General features: G+C 40.0%; 1 protein-coding gene across 4 annotated transcripts in view; it reads left to right on the top strand.

Moving 5' to 3' along the window:
* LOC147013912 (S-geranylgeranyl-glutathione receptor P2RY8-like) overlaps window positions 1-16,011 on the top strand; it is a 101,783-nt gene that overhangs the window by 60,588 nt on the left and 25,184 nt on the right. For all 4 annotated transcript variants that reach the window (XM_085851266.1, XM_085851265.1, XM_085851264.1 and 1 more), the window contains one exon: window positions 540-608. The gene's annotated coding sequence lies outside the window, so the exon portion shown is untranslated. The remainder of the gene's footprint in view (window positions 1-539; window positions 609-16,011) is intronic.

Below are 16,011 nucleotides of genomic sequence, written 5' to 3'. Positions count from 1 at the left end.
TATATATATATATATATATATATATATATATATATATATTTATTTATTGGGTGGTCGCGAGACTACCGTTATTCTCAGGTTTTCCGTCTGTCTGTATGTATGTAATGGACAGCTCTGGAAGCCAGAGGAGTTAACGGATTTTGATGAAACTTGACTGCGAGGTTCATACGAGGATGTAGTTGTATGCTTTTGAGCACCATTGCTATGGACGCCACCATTGCCTTGCAACGGGACTTTGAAATTTTTTTAAAATCCTCAAAAAATATTTCTTTTGAAAATCAAAAATCGGCTTCCGTGCTTTTATGCGTACTATAATCAACCTCTTTATCAGAAAATTTCAGCATGATCCGTCAAAACTGTATGACTTGTATGCAATTATGTAGCGACCACCCATGTCGCCAACCGGCTTGTGTGTGTATATATGTATATGTATATATATGTATATATATATATATATATATATATATATATATATATATATATATATATATATATATATATATATAACCTGCTAAGTGTGTGTTACCTGCTCTCCTCAGGTCAAACTGCCTCTGCTCTCTCAGCCCTCCGGCCTTCCTCATCAACTCCAGGACGGACACCTTAATCCGGTAACCACCTCCGAGTTAAACACCCAAAACCCAAGCTTACCTCAACTCTTGTTTCTTCCTTTCTCCCATTTGTGGAATTACCTTATTGAGTCTGTGTTCGGCCACGCTTCATTCCAGGGCTTCAAACCAATGGTACATTACAATCTCGTATAATAATCACCCATACTTCCCCATGATCTGATCGACCTCCATTAACCCTACTTAACTCAAATATCTTATTTGAAGAATATCCATTTATCTCTCTCACTCTTTCACTCCCTCACTCTCCCTCTCAATTTTTGTGTTCATTCATCTCCTTGTTTGTTTTGTCCAACTTTTAGGGGCTGCTCACTATCAATTCATTGCCTTTTTGCCATCTGTCACCTCACTCTTCCATGATCCCAGATTTTGTACGTAAAAAGTGAAGCTGCCTTGCCTATCACCCTTTCCTTTTGTCTCATGAAAATTTACATTTTGTGGTGGCATAGTTTGTGTTAAAAAATAAAAAAAACATTTTTCACCACCATGCCAATTTATCAACGAAACCTGCTATACCCTGTTCACAAATAATAACGTGTTTGGAAATGTGCAAAATCAGATTCTTTTGGTAACCTACATCTGCAGAGCTATGATAGGTTGTGGGGTTGGCAGAATGGTCGAGAGGTGCATACTCACTTCTAAGCTGCCAAGCCAAGGTTTGAATCCCAATCCAGCTATAAACTGCCTTCTTGGTGTTTCATCTATGTGTGTGCCATCCCTCGGATGGACATTAAACTGGGCATCCCATCTCTCAGCATTAGTTGGTGGATGTTAAAGATTTAGGTTAGCTATTGCTGGCACCATGGGCAAATTCCAAATTCTTTCTCCAACCTCCAGGATGCACCGCATCAGTGACACGGCCACACCCTCATCCAATGATGCAACCCCACAGCCTTGTACTGCATAAGAAAGAAGAGAAGAGGCTAGGGTAGGTAGTTAGGGAATTTGTTTGGTGAGGGACGGGGTGGTGGTGATGTTATGAGTTTAAAATTTTTTTATCGGATTGATTAAATGAACAAGTTATGCACTTAACTACTCCAAGAATGATGGATTTACATATACATATTAAAAAAGGAGAACAAGGAGTTATTTGTAGATGTAAACCCCAAATAATTCTGAAACACTAATATTTACAAAAATCATGGCACAGCTCAATCGAATCGGAACCAACTCTCCTGGCCAATCTGGTCCCCGAGTGAACATTTTCCTCCAACGAGCAGGAATTTGTTGAAGTGTCACGTGGTGGATCGTGCAACATTTAAAAAAGCATCAAAGAGAGTTTCCGATCCCTTTACTTAAATAAATCGCTGTTTGTTCTTGCTGGTAACACCACAATAAGAGCACAGATTGATGGAATGGCATGCCATCAAGGCATAGACCATACATCTTCCCCACAATGTAGAAGTGAAAGTTGTCAGAATAACTCAAAAGCTTTCAAAGCCAAAGAAAGTGGCTGAAAACACAGAAAGTACCAAAACCGAGAGATGGAAGCTGAAAACATATACGGTACAATAAAAAAAATGTATATATATATATATTTGTATTTATTTTGATGGTTCTGGAAACCAAGACTGCCAAGGCAATGACGCACAACATACAGCGGTTCCCGAGTCAGTTATTTCATTATTAAATGTTCTAGATAGAGTCCTCCCATGTGTCTAATGGACTACAAAGGGAATATGCATTGTTAGGGATTAGTTAGGTTTTCCCCACTTCTCCCCCCATCTTCTTCCACTTACAAATACTCTCTGCTCATGTCCACATTTGCATATGCATGCCTATTTCACATTTGAATCTGTGTGCCAGAAACAAACTGCCACGTCAACCACAAAAGCCCATTCATTGCAATTCTCTCTCAATGCCAGTGACAAACATCCTACCTGCTTCAAACACACGTCGGACTTTATTTCATCTTCTTTAAAACCCACCATTCGAGTTTGCCCTTCCAGCGTTGACCCACAGCACCCATCGCCATTGGCCAACAGTGCCGCTTCAGCCCTAAAACAACTACATCAACCTCCACACATCTCCCCGACAATGACTGCACCAATCTATACACGCCTCACCACTGCAACCACCTTCCTGCATCTTAACACCATCATGTCACCTTGCCCACCTTTGGTTCACACTTGCACTAAATTTCAATTTTGCATTTATATACACTTCACCATCTTCACGACACACACACACACACACACACACACACACACACACACACACACACACACACACACACACACACACACACACACACACACACACACACACACACACACACACACACACACACACACACACACACACACACGTTGTTTGTGTGTATGAAGGTGCTGTAAAGAGGTTCAGGGAAGGAGAGGTAGGAAAGAGATGGGAAAGGATATAAGAGCAGAGGTGATCTAAAGAAGAGTTATAATGGCAATTCAAACCTGCTACACAAACACAACGCATTTCCCTGAAAAGGTAATGTATCGAAACGAAATGATACCATAATCTCAACTCATTGATTTAGTTCCATGATCTCAACTCATTCATTTAATCCACATTCAAGCAAGGATGCACGCAAGAGATTACTTTAAGAGAAGCACTCAGAATCGACCGGGGAAGATGCATTGTTCTTTGTGTGAAGATTTATAAGCCATGAGAATGGTAATGGGAGGATGTGGGGAACCAGAGCAGAATTTGGATAAATTACCATGCGCCATATTTCTGCTTGTGGTCTAACTGAATGTGTTGGCCTGGAAGCGCCAATGTACATTTTAAACAAAGATACATCTTTATTACATGGAAATCAGTGACAACAGTGGGCAATTTGCAAGAAAAGAAAAAGAAATGAAATCTATACAAGGTCTCGTTTTATGGAAGAGCATAAAGACAGAGGATATAACTTCATCATAATGACAGTGAGGATGTGGAGAAGACAACAGGCAAGAACAACATGAAGTGCAATATCAACCCACTCCTCCGATATTCTACTATATTAAATTGGGCAATTCTCCATGTGGACGTATGTAGGCCAACATCTGAAAATCATAGAAAATAACAGGGCTGGCCTGATCTCAACCAAATTTTGCATTTGTGTGCAGTTATACCCAGGGTCAGGTCATGAGCACAACAAAAATCCCGCCCCCTTCTTCTTGTATATAGGAGGGGGGCGACGACTTGCCAATGCTCCAGAAGAAAGCGGATGTTTCTAGTGCTAGAAATGTTATAGCCTCGACCTATGGCCTCGACTGACCCTAACCTCCCATACTCCTATTGCATCCCAATTATTTTTCCTTTTTCTCAACGCCTTCTACACTTTACTGACCTCCTTTCTCCCTTTCATCATACTCCCTCTTCTTTATTTTCATACTGCCAGCCTTCTAAACCTCACCAACTCATCCACCAAATTTTGTGATAACTCGTCCATAACATTTTGAGATATCATGCTAAACATAGTTTTTGGCCCGGTGTCTCAAAGGTAAATGACTTTAAAATTATAGTATCTGGATCAGGATCTGGATATTCACCAAAATGTAAACAATTCGTCCTTGTCACACATCCAACCTGTCCACCAAGTTTCAGCTTAATCCGTCCACAACGTTTTGAGATATCCTGCTCACAGACAGACAGACAATGGTGGACACAAACCGAAGGTGGACGGAGGTAAAAAAATAAATAAAGCATGTGATACTCAGCACACGATATCTACCATGAACAATGACATACTGTCAACGTCGATTCAGTGCTAATTAGAAGGGCACTCGGGAGAGTGCAAACCTCCGCCAGGCTGATTAGTTTACATTTTGTATCGCACTGATAGGCTGGATCAGGATTCGGATCTGAACTAGATCGGTTTGTTCTTGTCACCTCACCAACTCATCCACCAAATTTTGTCCGAATCCATCCATAACTATTTGAGATATCACGTTATATTGTTGTGGGGCCGAGTTTCGGTGGCGAGCACAACCGCTATGTGGAGCAGTCGAGTCGGCTTCACCGAACACCTGGAATCTAGGTCATGCCTTTCAGATAAATCCGAAAGGTCACGGGTCCCTTATCAGACCGAAGATCGCCAATAGGTCGACCACGTGGGATAGGGTCAATTGCCAATTTCAATATACCTAAATACCCACGTTGTCCAAACTACCGGGGAAATTCACCCTCGACAGGATCTGCGCGATCCGGGCCGTTACCGAGCCGGATTTGAGTCGTACCCCAAGCGGAGAGTACCAGATTCTTGCCGGGCCGATTACACGATTACGGCAACAATGAAGCCTCCTAATTCCCGTTCGCACCGCGGCCAACCAATGGCAGAAAGGGCAAGGACGAGCTGGGACATTCAACAAGAGGGGAATTTATTTGCAATAATCGGGGGACGAGGGGAAGATTAATCGGGAGGGGAACACAGAGCAGAGTTATCATGACTAAGCAAGGCAAATAATGTACAACAAAAGCACTTAACAATTCTATTTAGACAAGACGCCCACACACAGACACGCACACCCAAAAAAGAAAATGGACCCACCAGGTCTTTATTCGGCTCTCCAGCCGAGGAGGATAGTTCAACTGGGAGTCAGGACAGCTGGCTACCTGGCCGCGAGTGCGCGGCTGGTCGTCCACCCCTTCCTGGAGCTCCGGTCGTCAAAGGACGGACCAGGGCAGCCAAATCCAAAGGAGGCGAGACGAGGTGATCTCCCTTGATGAAAATTGACCGCTCGCTGTAATGCGCCAGACGAGACACCTCCGAAGCGCGGGATGCAGTCCGCCGCAAACCCAGGCAGACGTGCTTCAAGACACCCAGGACGCAAACTCTCTATGCTCGTCCCGACAACCACACTCTTGGTCTTCAGGAGGGAGGGCTTCTTCTCCTGGCCACTCGCCTCCTGATTGGTCGGACCCATCGCGCGATTCCCTGGCCGTCTTCCATTGGACAGGTCCAGGGTAGGCGGGGCAACTCCCACCCTTCTGGGTGGAGTCCCGATCGGAGGTGTTTGTAGCTCCGCCGACCTCCTCACCTCCGGCCACGTGCGTAATGGCGATGGTCTTGAGTGGGGGACGGGGTGGGTGAGACGCCCGCTCATTGCCGATTGGCCAGAGGAACGCCATACCCATGTTAGATTCCGCCCATGCATGCGATCGCTCGCCGACGAGCAAGGAGCGCGGACGATGCCGAAAGCAGAGAGTTGTTGTTGTTGTTGTTGTTGTTGTTGTTGTAAGTGATGTAAAATGTAACAAATCCTATCTATAAAAATAACCCACAGCGCACGTACAAAATTCCCGTTAGGCACAGGGGATGGATTCTAACTAGAAACACACACTTACCGATATAACTGAGCTATAAGGATTATGGCTGTTGTGTGCAGTAAGCTTCCAAATTTGTAACAATATATCATTTTCGCCCTATGCCTCAATGATGAAGAATCATTTAAAAAAATTATCGGATCCGGATTTGGATATTCACCAAAATCGAATCAGTTCTTTCTTGTTACATACCCGACCTGCCCACCAAGTTTCATCCAAATCCGTCCACAACTTCTTGAGACATCTTGTTCACAAACAAACAAACAAATACAACCAGAAACTAGAACGGGCACTCATAGAGCGCATACCTTCGCCGCCACTACTTTTTTTGTTCTTGGTATGAGTGTGGGGAACTGGTTTCATATGGATGGTCTTATGACACAAACCACATATCTATAATGTCATGACCCCCCCCAACTTTCGGGGGCTACGGACTAAACAACAATCAAATCACGTCGTTTTGGCGAGTCTTCACTCGCAAGCTCGGTGAATACAACGTTTCAACAAGAGAAGGTAATCTCATTTGATGCTGGTTTCATGCAAATCGAATAAGAATTGACTGAGTTATGCCGAAAACCGCATATTTTTCAAGGGCGTGACCCCCCCCCCGACATTTTACCCCAACCGGTGACATGTGTTATGACGTCATTGTGTCACAAGATTTGGCATTAAATTCTGAACATTTTGGTGCTGGGTTCATGTAAAGCGGACAAGAATTGACCGCGTTATGACAAAAACTGCATATTTTTCAAGGTCGTGACCCCCCTGACCTTTGACCCCTAACCGGTAACAAGAGTATGGGCGTCATTGTGTCATATTGCATATCACAACATGAGGCGTTGAATTCTGAACATTTTGGCGTTAGTTACATGCAAATTGAATAAAAATTGACCGTGTTATCGTAAAAAGACGATTTTGACCTTTTCGTGACCTTGACCTTGATATTTGACCCGAACGATCCCAAAATCTAATCGAATGCTTCCTGGCTAATAACCAATCATCCCACCAAATTTCATGCAATTCGGTTTAATACTTTTTGAGTTATACGAATCACAAGATTACAAATAAATAAATAAATAAATACACGCCGACCAAAACATAACCTTTCGCAGAATGCGAAGGTAACTAGAACGGGCACTCGGTAGAGCGCATACCTTCGCCGCCGCAACTTTTTTCCAGGCACATTTGAAAAACGTCATTTTAAAACGTCCATGACGTCACAACCATCAGTCCGATTGACGTCAAATTTGGTGTGTAACCTCCTTGAAGGCAGTCCAACAAAATGGAATGATAAACACTGAAAAATTAAAAAGTTGAAAAATGACGTCATCTTTTGACGTCATTTTGACGCACTTCCGGGGACGTCACGTCCAATCGGGGACTACCATTCTGAAGGCCCGTAGCTCACTGAACGTTTTAACATTGGTTTCATGTCAATCGCTCTACTAGATCTGAAGCTATGCCTACAAGTATATTTTGACCTTGAGTGTAACCTTGACCTTGACTACAGAGTTAATTGGCAAAACCTGTACATCAATAAACAGATATTTTGGTACTGATCCTAATGCCTGGATTTGGGAGACTTTGCTTTATAAATTATATAGATATTTGAATTTAAAATATCAGGACATTTTAGCCACAATTGAAAAACGTCATGTTCAAACGTCAATGACGTCATAATGGTCAGTCCGATCGAAGTCAAATTTGGTGTGTGACGTCCTTAAGGTAAGCCCTACAAAACAGTATGATCAAAACTGATGAGATCGAAAATTGAAAATTTACATCATCTTGTGACGTCATTTAGGCACACTTCTGATGACGTTACGTCAAATCCGACACTACATATCCGAAAGGTATCTTGTCATGGAACAATATGGCGGTGGTTGCATGTCGATAGCTGTATTATGAAGGAAGTTATGCTCAAAAGAGTGTTTTTTACCTTTTCATGACCTTGACCTTGAGCTTTGACCCAATCGCTCCCAAAATCTAATCAAATCGTCCTTGGATACTCACGAATCATCCCACCAAATTTCATGCATTTCGGTTTAATACTGTCTGAGTTATGTGAATAACAAACAAACACACATATTCACAAATAAATAAATACACAGCGACCAAAACATAACCTTTCGCAGAATGCGAAGGTAAAAAGGACAAGTGAAAATAAACCCTCCATCCACCTTTTGTAGCGGAGGTATAAATAGTCCTACAAGATAACTTGTACCTGACATATGGAATTTAACATCTTGTCCCACTACCAGCTACGAGTTTTCTCGTTATGTGGGGTTTCCCCACCAATGGATAATGAACTAAGACTTGCTCATAGAAGGATAAAATTTCAAAATAAAGGACTGTTTATGCACATGTATACTTGGCTTGGTAAATGGGAGTGGTGTACAAAATAAGAGATAGTAGTCAATGTGTTAATAATAATCATAGGTAACAAAAAAAAGTTTTCTTCACAGTGGAACTTTTCATTTTTTTCTTTGATGCTTTCCACTGCTTATTGTAATGTTTTACTTATTTCTCGATAATTCATTGTCATCCAGCTTTCCAGTTATTTACATTTTTTCCCCCTTTCTCTTGTGGTTCTTGTCAAAACCTGAAAAGCTCAGGAATGTGGCAGAATAAATGTCACAACCATTGCTCGTGGCCCTTTATTTTGCCCTTTCTTTTACCATTTTTTACTCAATACGGCTCTGTATGGGCATCAAATAAAGACAACGGTCATTCTTCACTTTCTTGATAATTTGGGTAATTTATGTTTTGAAATACAAACATCTAAATTATTTAATTCCATGTTTGATCTGAAACATTTAAGAACTTCCATATATGCAATTAACGTGATAAATAAAACACTGGTTTACTTCTTTTTTAAAAAAAATTATGCAAGTACTGTATTGCAAAGAATGTGTCAGCTACATCACATAAAGTACAGGTAGTGGACAAAAAAAATGGAAACACGTACCTGGGTAAATGAGGGGCATCAAGGCCATTGAAAGCAACGGCTTCCACACAGGAGTGGCCCATGTGTTAATTAAGCAAATAACATACCAGTATGTTTAGGGTCGTGTATAAAAATGCTGCACAGGCCTGGTTGCCTATAATTACGGCTAGCATGGCTGCAAGATGAGACCTCAGTGACTTTGATAGAGAGGTGATTATTGGGGCACGTTTGGCAGGTGTTTCAGTGACAAAGACAGCTCAACTTGCTTATGTTTCAAGAGCAATGGTGTCTAAGGTGATGACGGTGTCTAAGGTGATGACGGCATGGAACTCCGAGGAAAATACATCTTCAGCAAAGGGAAACAGTGGGCGGAAGTGCAAACTCCAGGATCGTGATATCTGTGCATTAATTAGAAGTGCAAGACAAATCAGACGAGCAACTGCAGATCAATTGACTGTACATTTCAATCTGGGAAGCAAGCAGCCAGTTTCATGAAAAAACAGTCTGCCGAGAACTCCACAGAGCGGAATACCGTAATCGGTTTGCAGTGCACAAACCATTCATCACACCTGGCAATGCACGTTTGTGAGTCCAGTGGTGCAAAGAGCACAGGCAATGGAATAATTTGCAGTGGAAAAATGTGATATGGTCAGATAAATCATCCTTCACCATGTTCTCGACAAAAGGATGAGTGCACGTGTGGTGCCAACCTAAAGAGCTCTACAACTCTGTGTGCTTGGTTCCAACAGTGAAGGGTTCTGGTGGTTCTGTAATGTTTTGGGGCACATTTCCCTGGCATGGTTTGAATGCAGTCATTCCCTTAGATGGCAAGGTCAATGCCAATCGCTGCTTGATGGTACTGGGTGATCATCTTCACCCCATGTTGCAACATTTCTTTCCTGCCGGGATGGGTGTCTTCCAGAATGACAATACCCCCATCCACAGAGCACATGTGGTCACCCAATGATCTGATGGGCATGACACTGATGTTATCCATTTGTCATGGCCTTCTCAGTCACCAGATCTGAACCCAATAGAGCATTGATGGGATGTTCTGGAATGATGCCTGAGACAGCATTTCCCACCTCCATCATACAGGTGTGATGTGATTACCTTTTCGTGGAAGAATGGTGCTGCATCCCTCCTGCAGATTTCTAGACACTGGTGGACTCTATGCAACAGTGCATACAGGCCGCACTGGCTGCACGTGGTGGCCCAATGCCCTATTAAGTGACTTTAAATCGGTGTTTCCATTTTTGGTTCACGACCTGTAGATTGGGTTTGAACAGTTTCATCAAATGTTTGATTGTTCTTTCATCAAACATACATACTCTAACATACTCAAAGATTTTTGCATTATATTATTCCTCCATTAGATGGTATAAAAAGGTTAAAACAAAAAAGTGTTGAAAAATCCAACTATTTTTGGCCTATTCTAAACTGACAGTATGTAGTCATGAAAATGGCCCAGGGGATATTTAGCTGTCCCAGATACCATAACATTTTTACCATTTGAGCTTTTATCATCAAATCTTCAACAAAGATTTATTATGGTAATACGGAGAACACAAATTAGAACGGCACAAGGTAGAACACATACCTCTGCCAGGCGAAACAGTTTACATTTTTAGTTCGCTTGTTCGAAGAACAGAGAGCTATAGCGATACCCCCGGCGTGAGCATGAGCGTGAGCGTGAAAATGTTAAAGTTTTTGGTGCAAGTTATTTTTTCCTTTCTAATGTTTTTATCCACCACACTATTTTTTTATGTGCCGGATATATGTATGTATATATATATATATATATATATATATATATATATATATATATATATATATATATATATATATATATATATATATATATATATATATATATATATATATATATATATATATATATATATATATATATATATATATATATATATATATATATATATATATATATATATATATATATATATATATATATATATATATATATATATATATATATATATATATATATATATATATATATATATATATATATATATATATATATATATATATATATATATATATATATATATATATATATATATATATATATATATATATATATATATATATATATATATGTATATATATATGTATATATATATGTATATATATATATATATATATATATATATATATATATATATATATATATATATATATATATATATATATATATATATATATATATATATATATATATATATATATATATATATATATATATATATATATATATGTATATATATATATATATATATATATATATATTTGTATATATATTTGTATATATATATTTATATATATATATATATATATATATATATATATATATGTATATATATATATTTGTATATATATATATTTGTATATATGTATATATATATATATATATATTCATATATGTGTATATACGTATATGTATAGGTATATGTATATGTATATACATATGTCGGGGTGTATTATGTGCCGTTCGTCCGTCCGTCTGCCTGTTTGTGTCTGTCCGTCCGTCCGTTCCTGTCCGCACTCAAACTCCCAAAGTTTTAAACTTTCACGTTTCATATTTGGTACGTAGGTACAGACTGTGGAGACGGTGTGTTGCGACATACGTTCGTCATCTAAAGTGGTTGCCATGGCAACCAGGATGCTGATTTCCATCCGTTCCTGTCCGCACTCTAACTCCCAACACTACATATTACTTTTTCTTTTATATGCATTTCTCATGGCAAGGCAAGTACCATAAAATTCAGACCATTGAGCGTACCGTTATATAAGCCGCTTCCCCTAAATTAAAAAAAAAATCCGGAATTTAAACACACACAAGCCGCACTGGTTTATAAGCCGCAAATGTTGCACAAAAAAAACCAAGCGCAAAACCGTCCGAAAATTAGCCACAAAAAGTGATCGATCTTGCTTTGAGTCTAATCTGAACAGTAGAAAGACCCCGACCATCCATGCCATTGGCATTTCCTCCCTCTGAAAGCCTTTGTTGACTTTTTGCATCGAGAAAGTTCGCCCCTCTGTGAGTTTTGAATTCCCCGTGTAGACCTCTTGTTTCTTCATACCATACTCTTATCAAATCAATATCTCTCTAAATATATTCTGAGGTCGCAAACTCATCACTGAAGAAAGCAGGGAAACACACAAACAGCCGCGGCGATCAGGGAAGACACTTGGAGTGTGGATTGAACTTTTTCTTGCTCAGCTGTGGTTTACCTCATTAAACTGATGTGTTGCCTGCTTAGCACGAGAGTTAAATGTACTTGCTCATAAAACTATTGTGTGAACTGCCGTGTCACAATGTCATAGTAATTAAGTTGTGATGCATTTTATAACTGGGATGATGATGCATAAACTGTGGAACTTTTGATGATGAAAAAGAGGGGGGTGTATTCAATAACTGGAACTGATGCTGATGATGTATTGTGTATATATATATATATATATATATGGAACATTTTAATGATGATGATGATGATTTATCTTTAAATGGTAAGCATGAGTCAATATTTATTTCAATGTTATCATGATGAGTTGAACACCTTGATGTGAAACGATTTTGTCATGTTCATGTTTTCATTTTTTTTCCTTTCTGTTTTTATCTACCACACTATTTTTTACTGATTACAATATACAAATACATATATTGCTTTAAAATTATTTGGATCAGACTTCACTGCAATGCTTTATAAAAAATATTATTAGACTAGTCTTTTAAAAACGATAAATGTATAAACAGGCGAGCATTGGGTGGCTTTGACACCAACTCTGGTTTATCCACTGATAGGCTGGATCTGGATCCGGACCTGAATCAAAATTGAATCGGCTTGTTCTTGTAACCTACCAAACTCATCCACCTAGTTTTTTTTCATAACTCGTCCACAACTTTCAGAAATATCATGCTATATATCGTTATTTGTCCCATCTTTCAATGGTGAAGAATCGCTTATAAATAAAAAAATTCTCCTATCTGGATCCGGATTTGGATCTTCGTCAAAATCGAATCAATTCTTCCTCGTCACATACCCAACCTGTCCTCCAAGTTTCATCAAAATCGAATCAATTCTTCCTTGTCACATACCCAACCTGTCCTCCAAGTTTCATCCGAATCCGTCCACAATGTTTTGAGATATCCTGTTCAAAGACAAATAGACAGGGGTGAAAACATAACACCCGCCCACCTTCGGTGATGGAGATAATGAATATAAAATGTACAATATTTTTAACAATCTTCGTTAAGTTTAGTTTGAGTACAAAGCGGATGCAGATGGGCTCTACATTTTGAAATGCTTTCTAGTTTATAGATTATTAAGCCTCCCCTATACCATATGGGAAGCCTCAAGTCAAACCCTGTTTGGATGGTCACTCATCGGTTGTTCTCGCCATGATCAATAAACTTTAAAAGGCAACGACAGTTTATGAGAACATGGATGGGAATGCTGAGACGCGTTCACATGCTGATTGAAACCAGCAGCCAATGTGATTCGAAACTTGCCACATCCCAGACCTTGTCAGCCAATGCGTGGGAGAGGAGTGACGTTGTGCGCCATCATTTTGATCACACTGCCAGAAGCAGTCAACAGAAATTCTGCACCCGATTCTCCACCAGACACTGCAGGACATTCTGGAAAGTCCTTTTTTTTTCTTCTTTAAAAAACAAACAAACAACCTATTCAGCCTGGGTGTGCCCCTGTCAGCTGCGGGGCATACCACTGTGCCCTGAATCCTAAATGGAGTGACATTGTTTGGATCCCGAGGCATTCTGCAACCATGCCTGAGCAACCCACCTCAAGCCCGTCATGTGTGGAGAACCACGAACGTGCATGTCAGACCTAAAACTAGCCAATGTCGCTTGGACAAAGGCTTACCCATCCACTCTGCCCCCATCATCTTCTCGAATCTCCCCCATTGCACTTGATGAGTGATAAGATTGAGGGCTCGGTAGACAAAAGTCCAGGGAAGAGAATGAGATTCAGCGTGTTGTCCTTGGGATTTATTTATTTTATGTTATTTGAGCTCAGCCCTTCCCTTTTTGCTTTCCTGTGAATAAATGCATTTCTATTTGGTTTTATTCTCACTCTGACTTGTTCAATCTGTTCGTCCACACTGGGTAAATTGGGTTTAAGATGGCAAGTCAACCATAAATGTCAGCTTGTGTTTTAGTGCAGCTAGGGTGTGAAATTCCACGAGTCTGTTGGTTTCTCATCACATTAACAATCGTGGGGATTCAACTAATGAGGATACAGATCACCTCCGCAATGCTCGGTTACAGTTCAGGCAACCGTGGCTCAAGATCCACAGCAGCTTGTTTAAAAGCCGACAGGTTTAATAAATAAATAAATAAATACTGGGATGGGGACATTGGAAGGGAAACGCAATCTAAACGACAGAGATAACTGGACAGCGTGCTCAAACGGACGGGAACAGTACCTTGGTTGGCTTAACACCTACTTAACCCAGGCCAGACAGAAGATGAAAGTGTGTGTGTGTGTGTGTGTGTGTGTGTGTGTGTGTGTGTGTGTGTGTGTGTGTGTGTGTGTGTGTGTGTGTGTGTGTGTGTGTGTGTGTGTGTGTGTGTGTGTGTGTGTGTGTGTGTGTGTGTGTGTGTGTGTGTGTGTGTGTGTGTGTGTGTGTGTGTGTGTGTGTGTGTGTGTGTGTGTGTGTGTGTGTGTGTGTGTGTGTGAGAGAGAGATATAGAGATAGATATAGAGATAGATATAGATATAGAGATAGAGATAGATATAGATAGATAGATATAGATAGATAGATATAGATAGATAGATATAGATAGATAGATATAGATAGATAGAGATAGATAGAGATAGATAGAGATAGACAGAGATAGATAGATAGATAGATAGATAGATAGATAGATAGAGATAGATAGATAGAGATAGATATATATATATATATATATATATATATATATATATATATATATATATATATATATATATATATATATATATATATATATAGTGTTCGAAAAACGGGAATATTGTGATTGTCTCCGCCGTACATCCGTACGTCCGTCTGTCTTACCCTGTAACTCCTCCTACACCGTTTGACATAGGAACTTGAAACTTTGGGGCATAGTAGATATATGTATGTGGAAGTGCACAACACTGTCGGATTTTTGATATGACCCCGAGGGGCCGGGCCAGAGGGGTTGGGGTCATGGGGGCTGATTTTTATTTTTAAGTGTATTTACCATTGTACATGGTAAATTCTTTTATCAAGAACTTACTTATGTGGCCCTCATGAGTGACAAACAGTCACAGGTTTTACTGTATTTATGTAATTGATTGTGAATAATTATAATTAATATTATACACAGTTCATTCATATGATTAAATTGATACACCGTTCTATATTGCTGGACAGTGTTAAATTAATGTTTCATGAAATGTTGACATGCTTGCAATGACTTCTGATTTAGTAAGCATAGTAAGTCTTTGGTCATAAAGCACATCGAATAGAAAAGAATAGTCAATCCATTTTGCAAGATAAAATTTCACCAAGCATTAATGGGACAAAGCAGTGCGCGCGGGAATATGCGATGGTGTGCCATCGACAACGTAGTTGTAGTTTTTTCATGTAACACCAAGGGAGCAATGCCATTGGTGCTCTCAGGCATCTCGTCTGATCTGTTCTTGCCCTTGGCTGTCCTCTCTCTCCTCTCTCCTCTCTCTCTCTCTCTCTCTCTCTCTCTCTCTCTCTCTCTCTCTCTCTCTCTCTCTCTCTCTCTCTCTCTGGGAGGTCTCTGGCTGATAGCTGTGTGGGTCCAGGGCTGTGATTCTGAGAGAAGAGAAGAGGAGAGATTTGATGGTCCTGACTCTAAGAGGAAGGTACTGCCTATGTGTGTCATTGTGGTGAGGAGAGAAGAGGTGAGAGTTCTAAAGGCCCTGTCACACTTTGACGTTTTAGCCAGCGTATGCCGACGTATGAAAAATTTGGCGAATACGCTGGCACACGTCGAATACGTTATGGGTAAGTTTTGTATACGTTCAGAGCACGCTGAAGCACGCTGGCATACGTCGTAGTACGCCGAGCTCGTCGACAAGTTTTAAGCATGCTCATAATTTTTCGACGTATGCCAGCGTATGACTCGCACGT

Source organism: Eptatretus burgeri, chromosome 13 (assembly GCF_056783735.1).
Source record: "Eptatretus burgeri isolate ZD-2024b chromosome 13, Ebu_testis_v1, whole genome shotgun sequence".
In the NCBI taxonomy this organism is placed as follows: domain Eukaryota; kingdom Metazoa; phylum Chordata; class Myxini; order Myxiniformes; family Myxinidae; genus Eptatretus; species Eptatretus burgeri.
The sequence above is the reverse complement of the archived record's forward strand: the minus strand, read 5'-3'. Positions and strand labels throughout refer to the sequence as shown.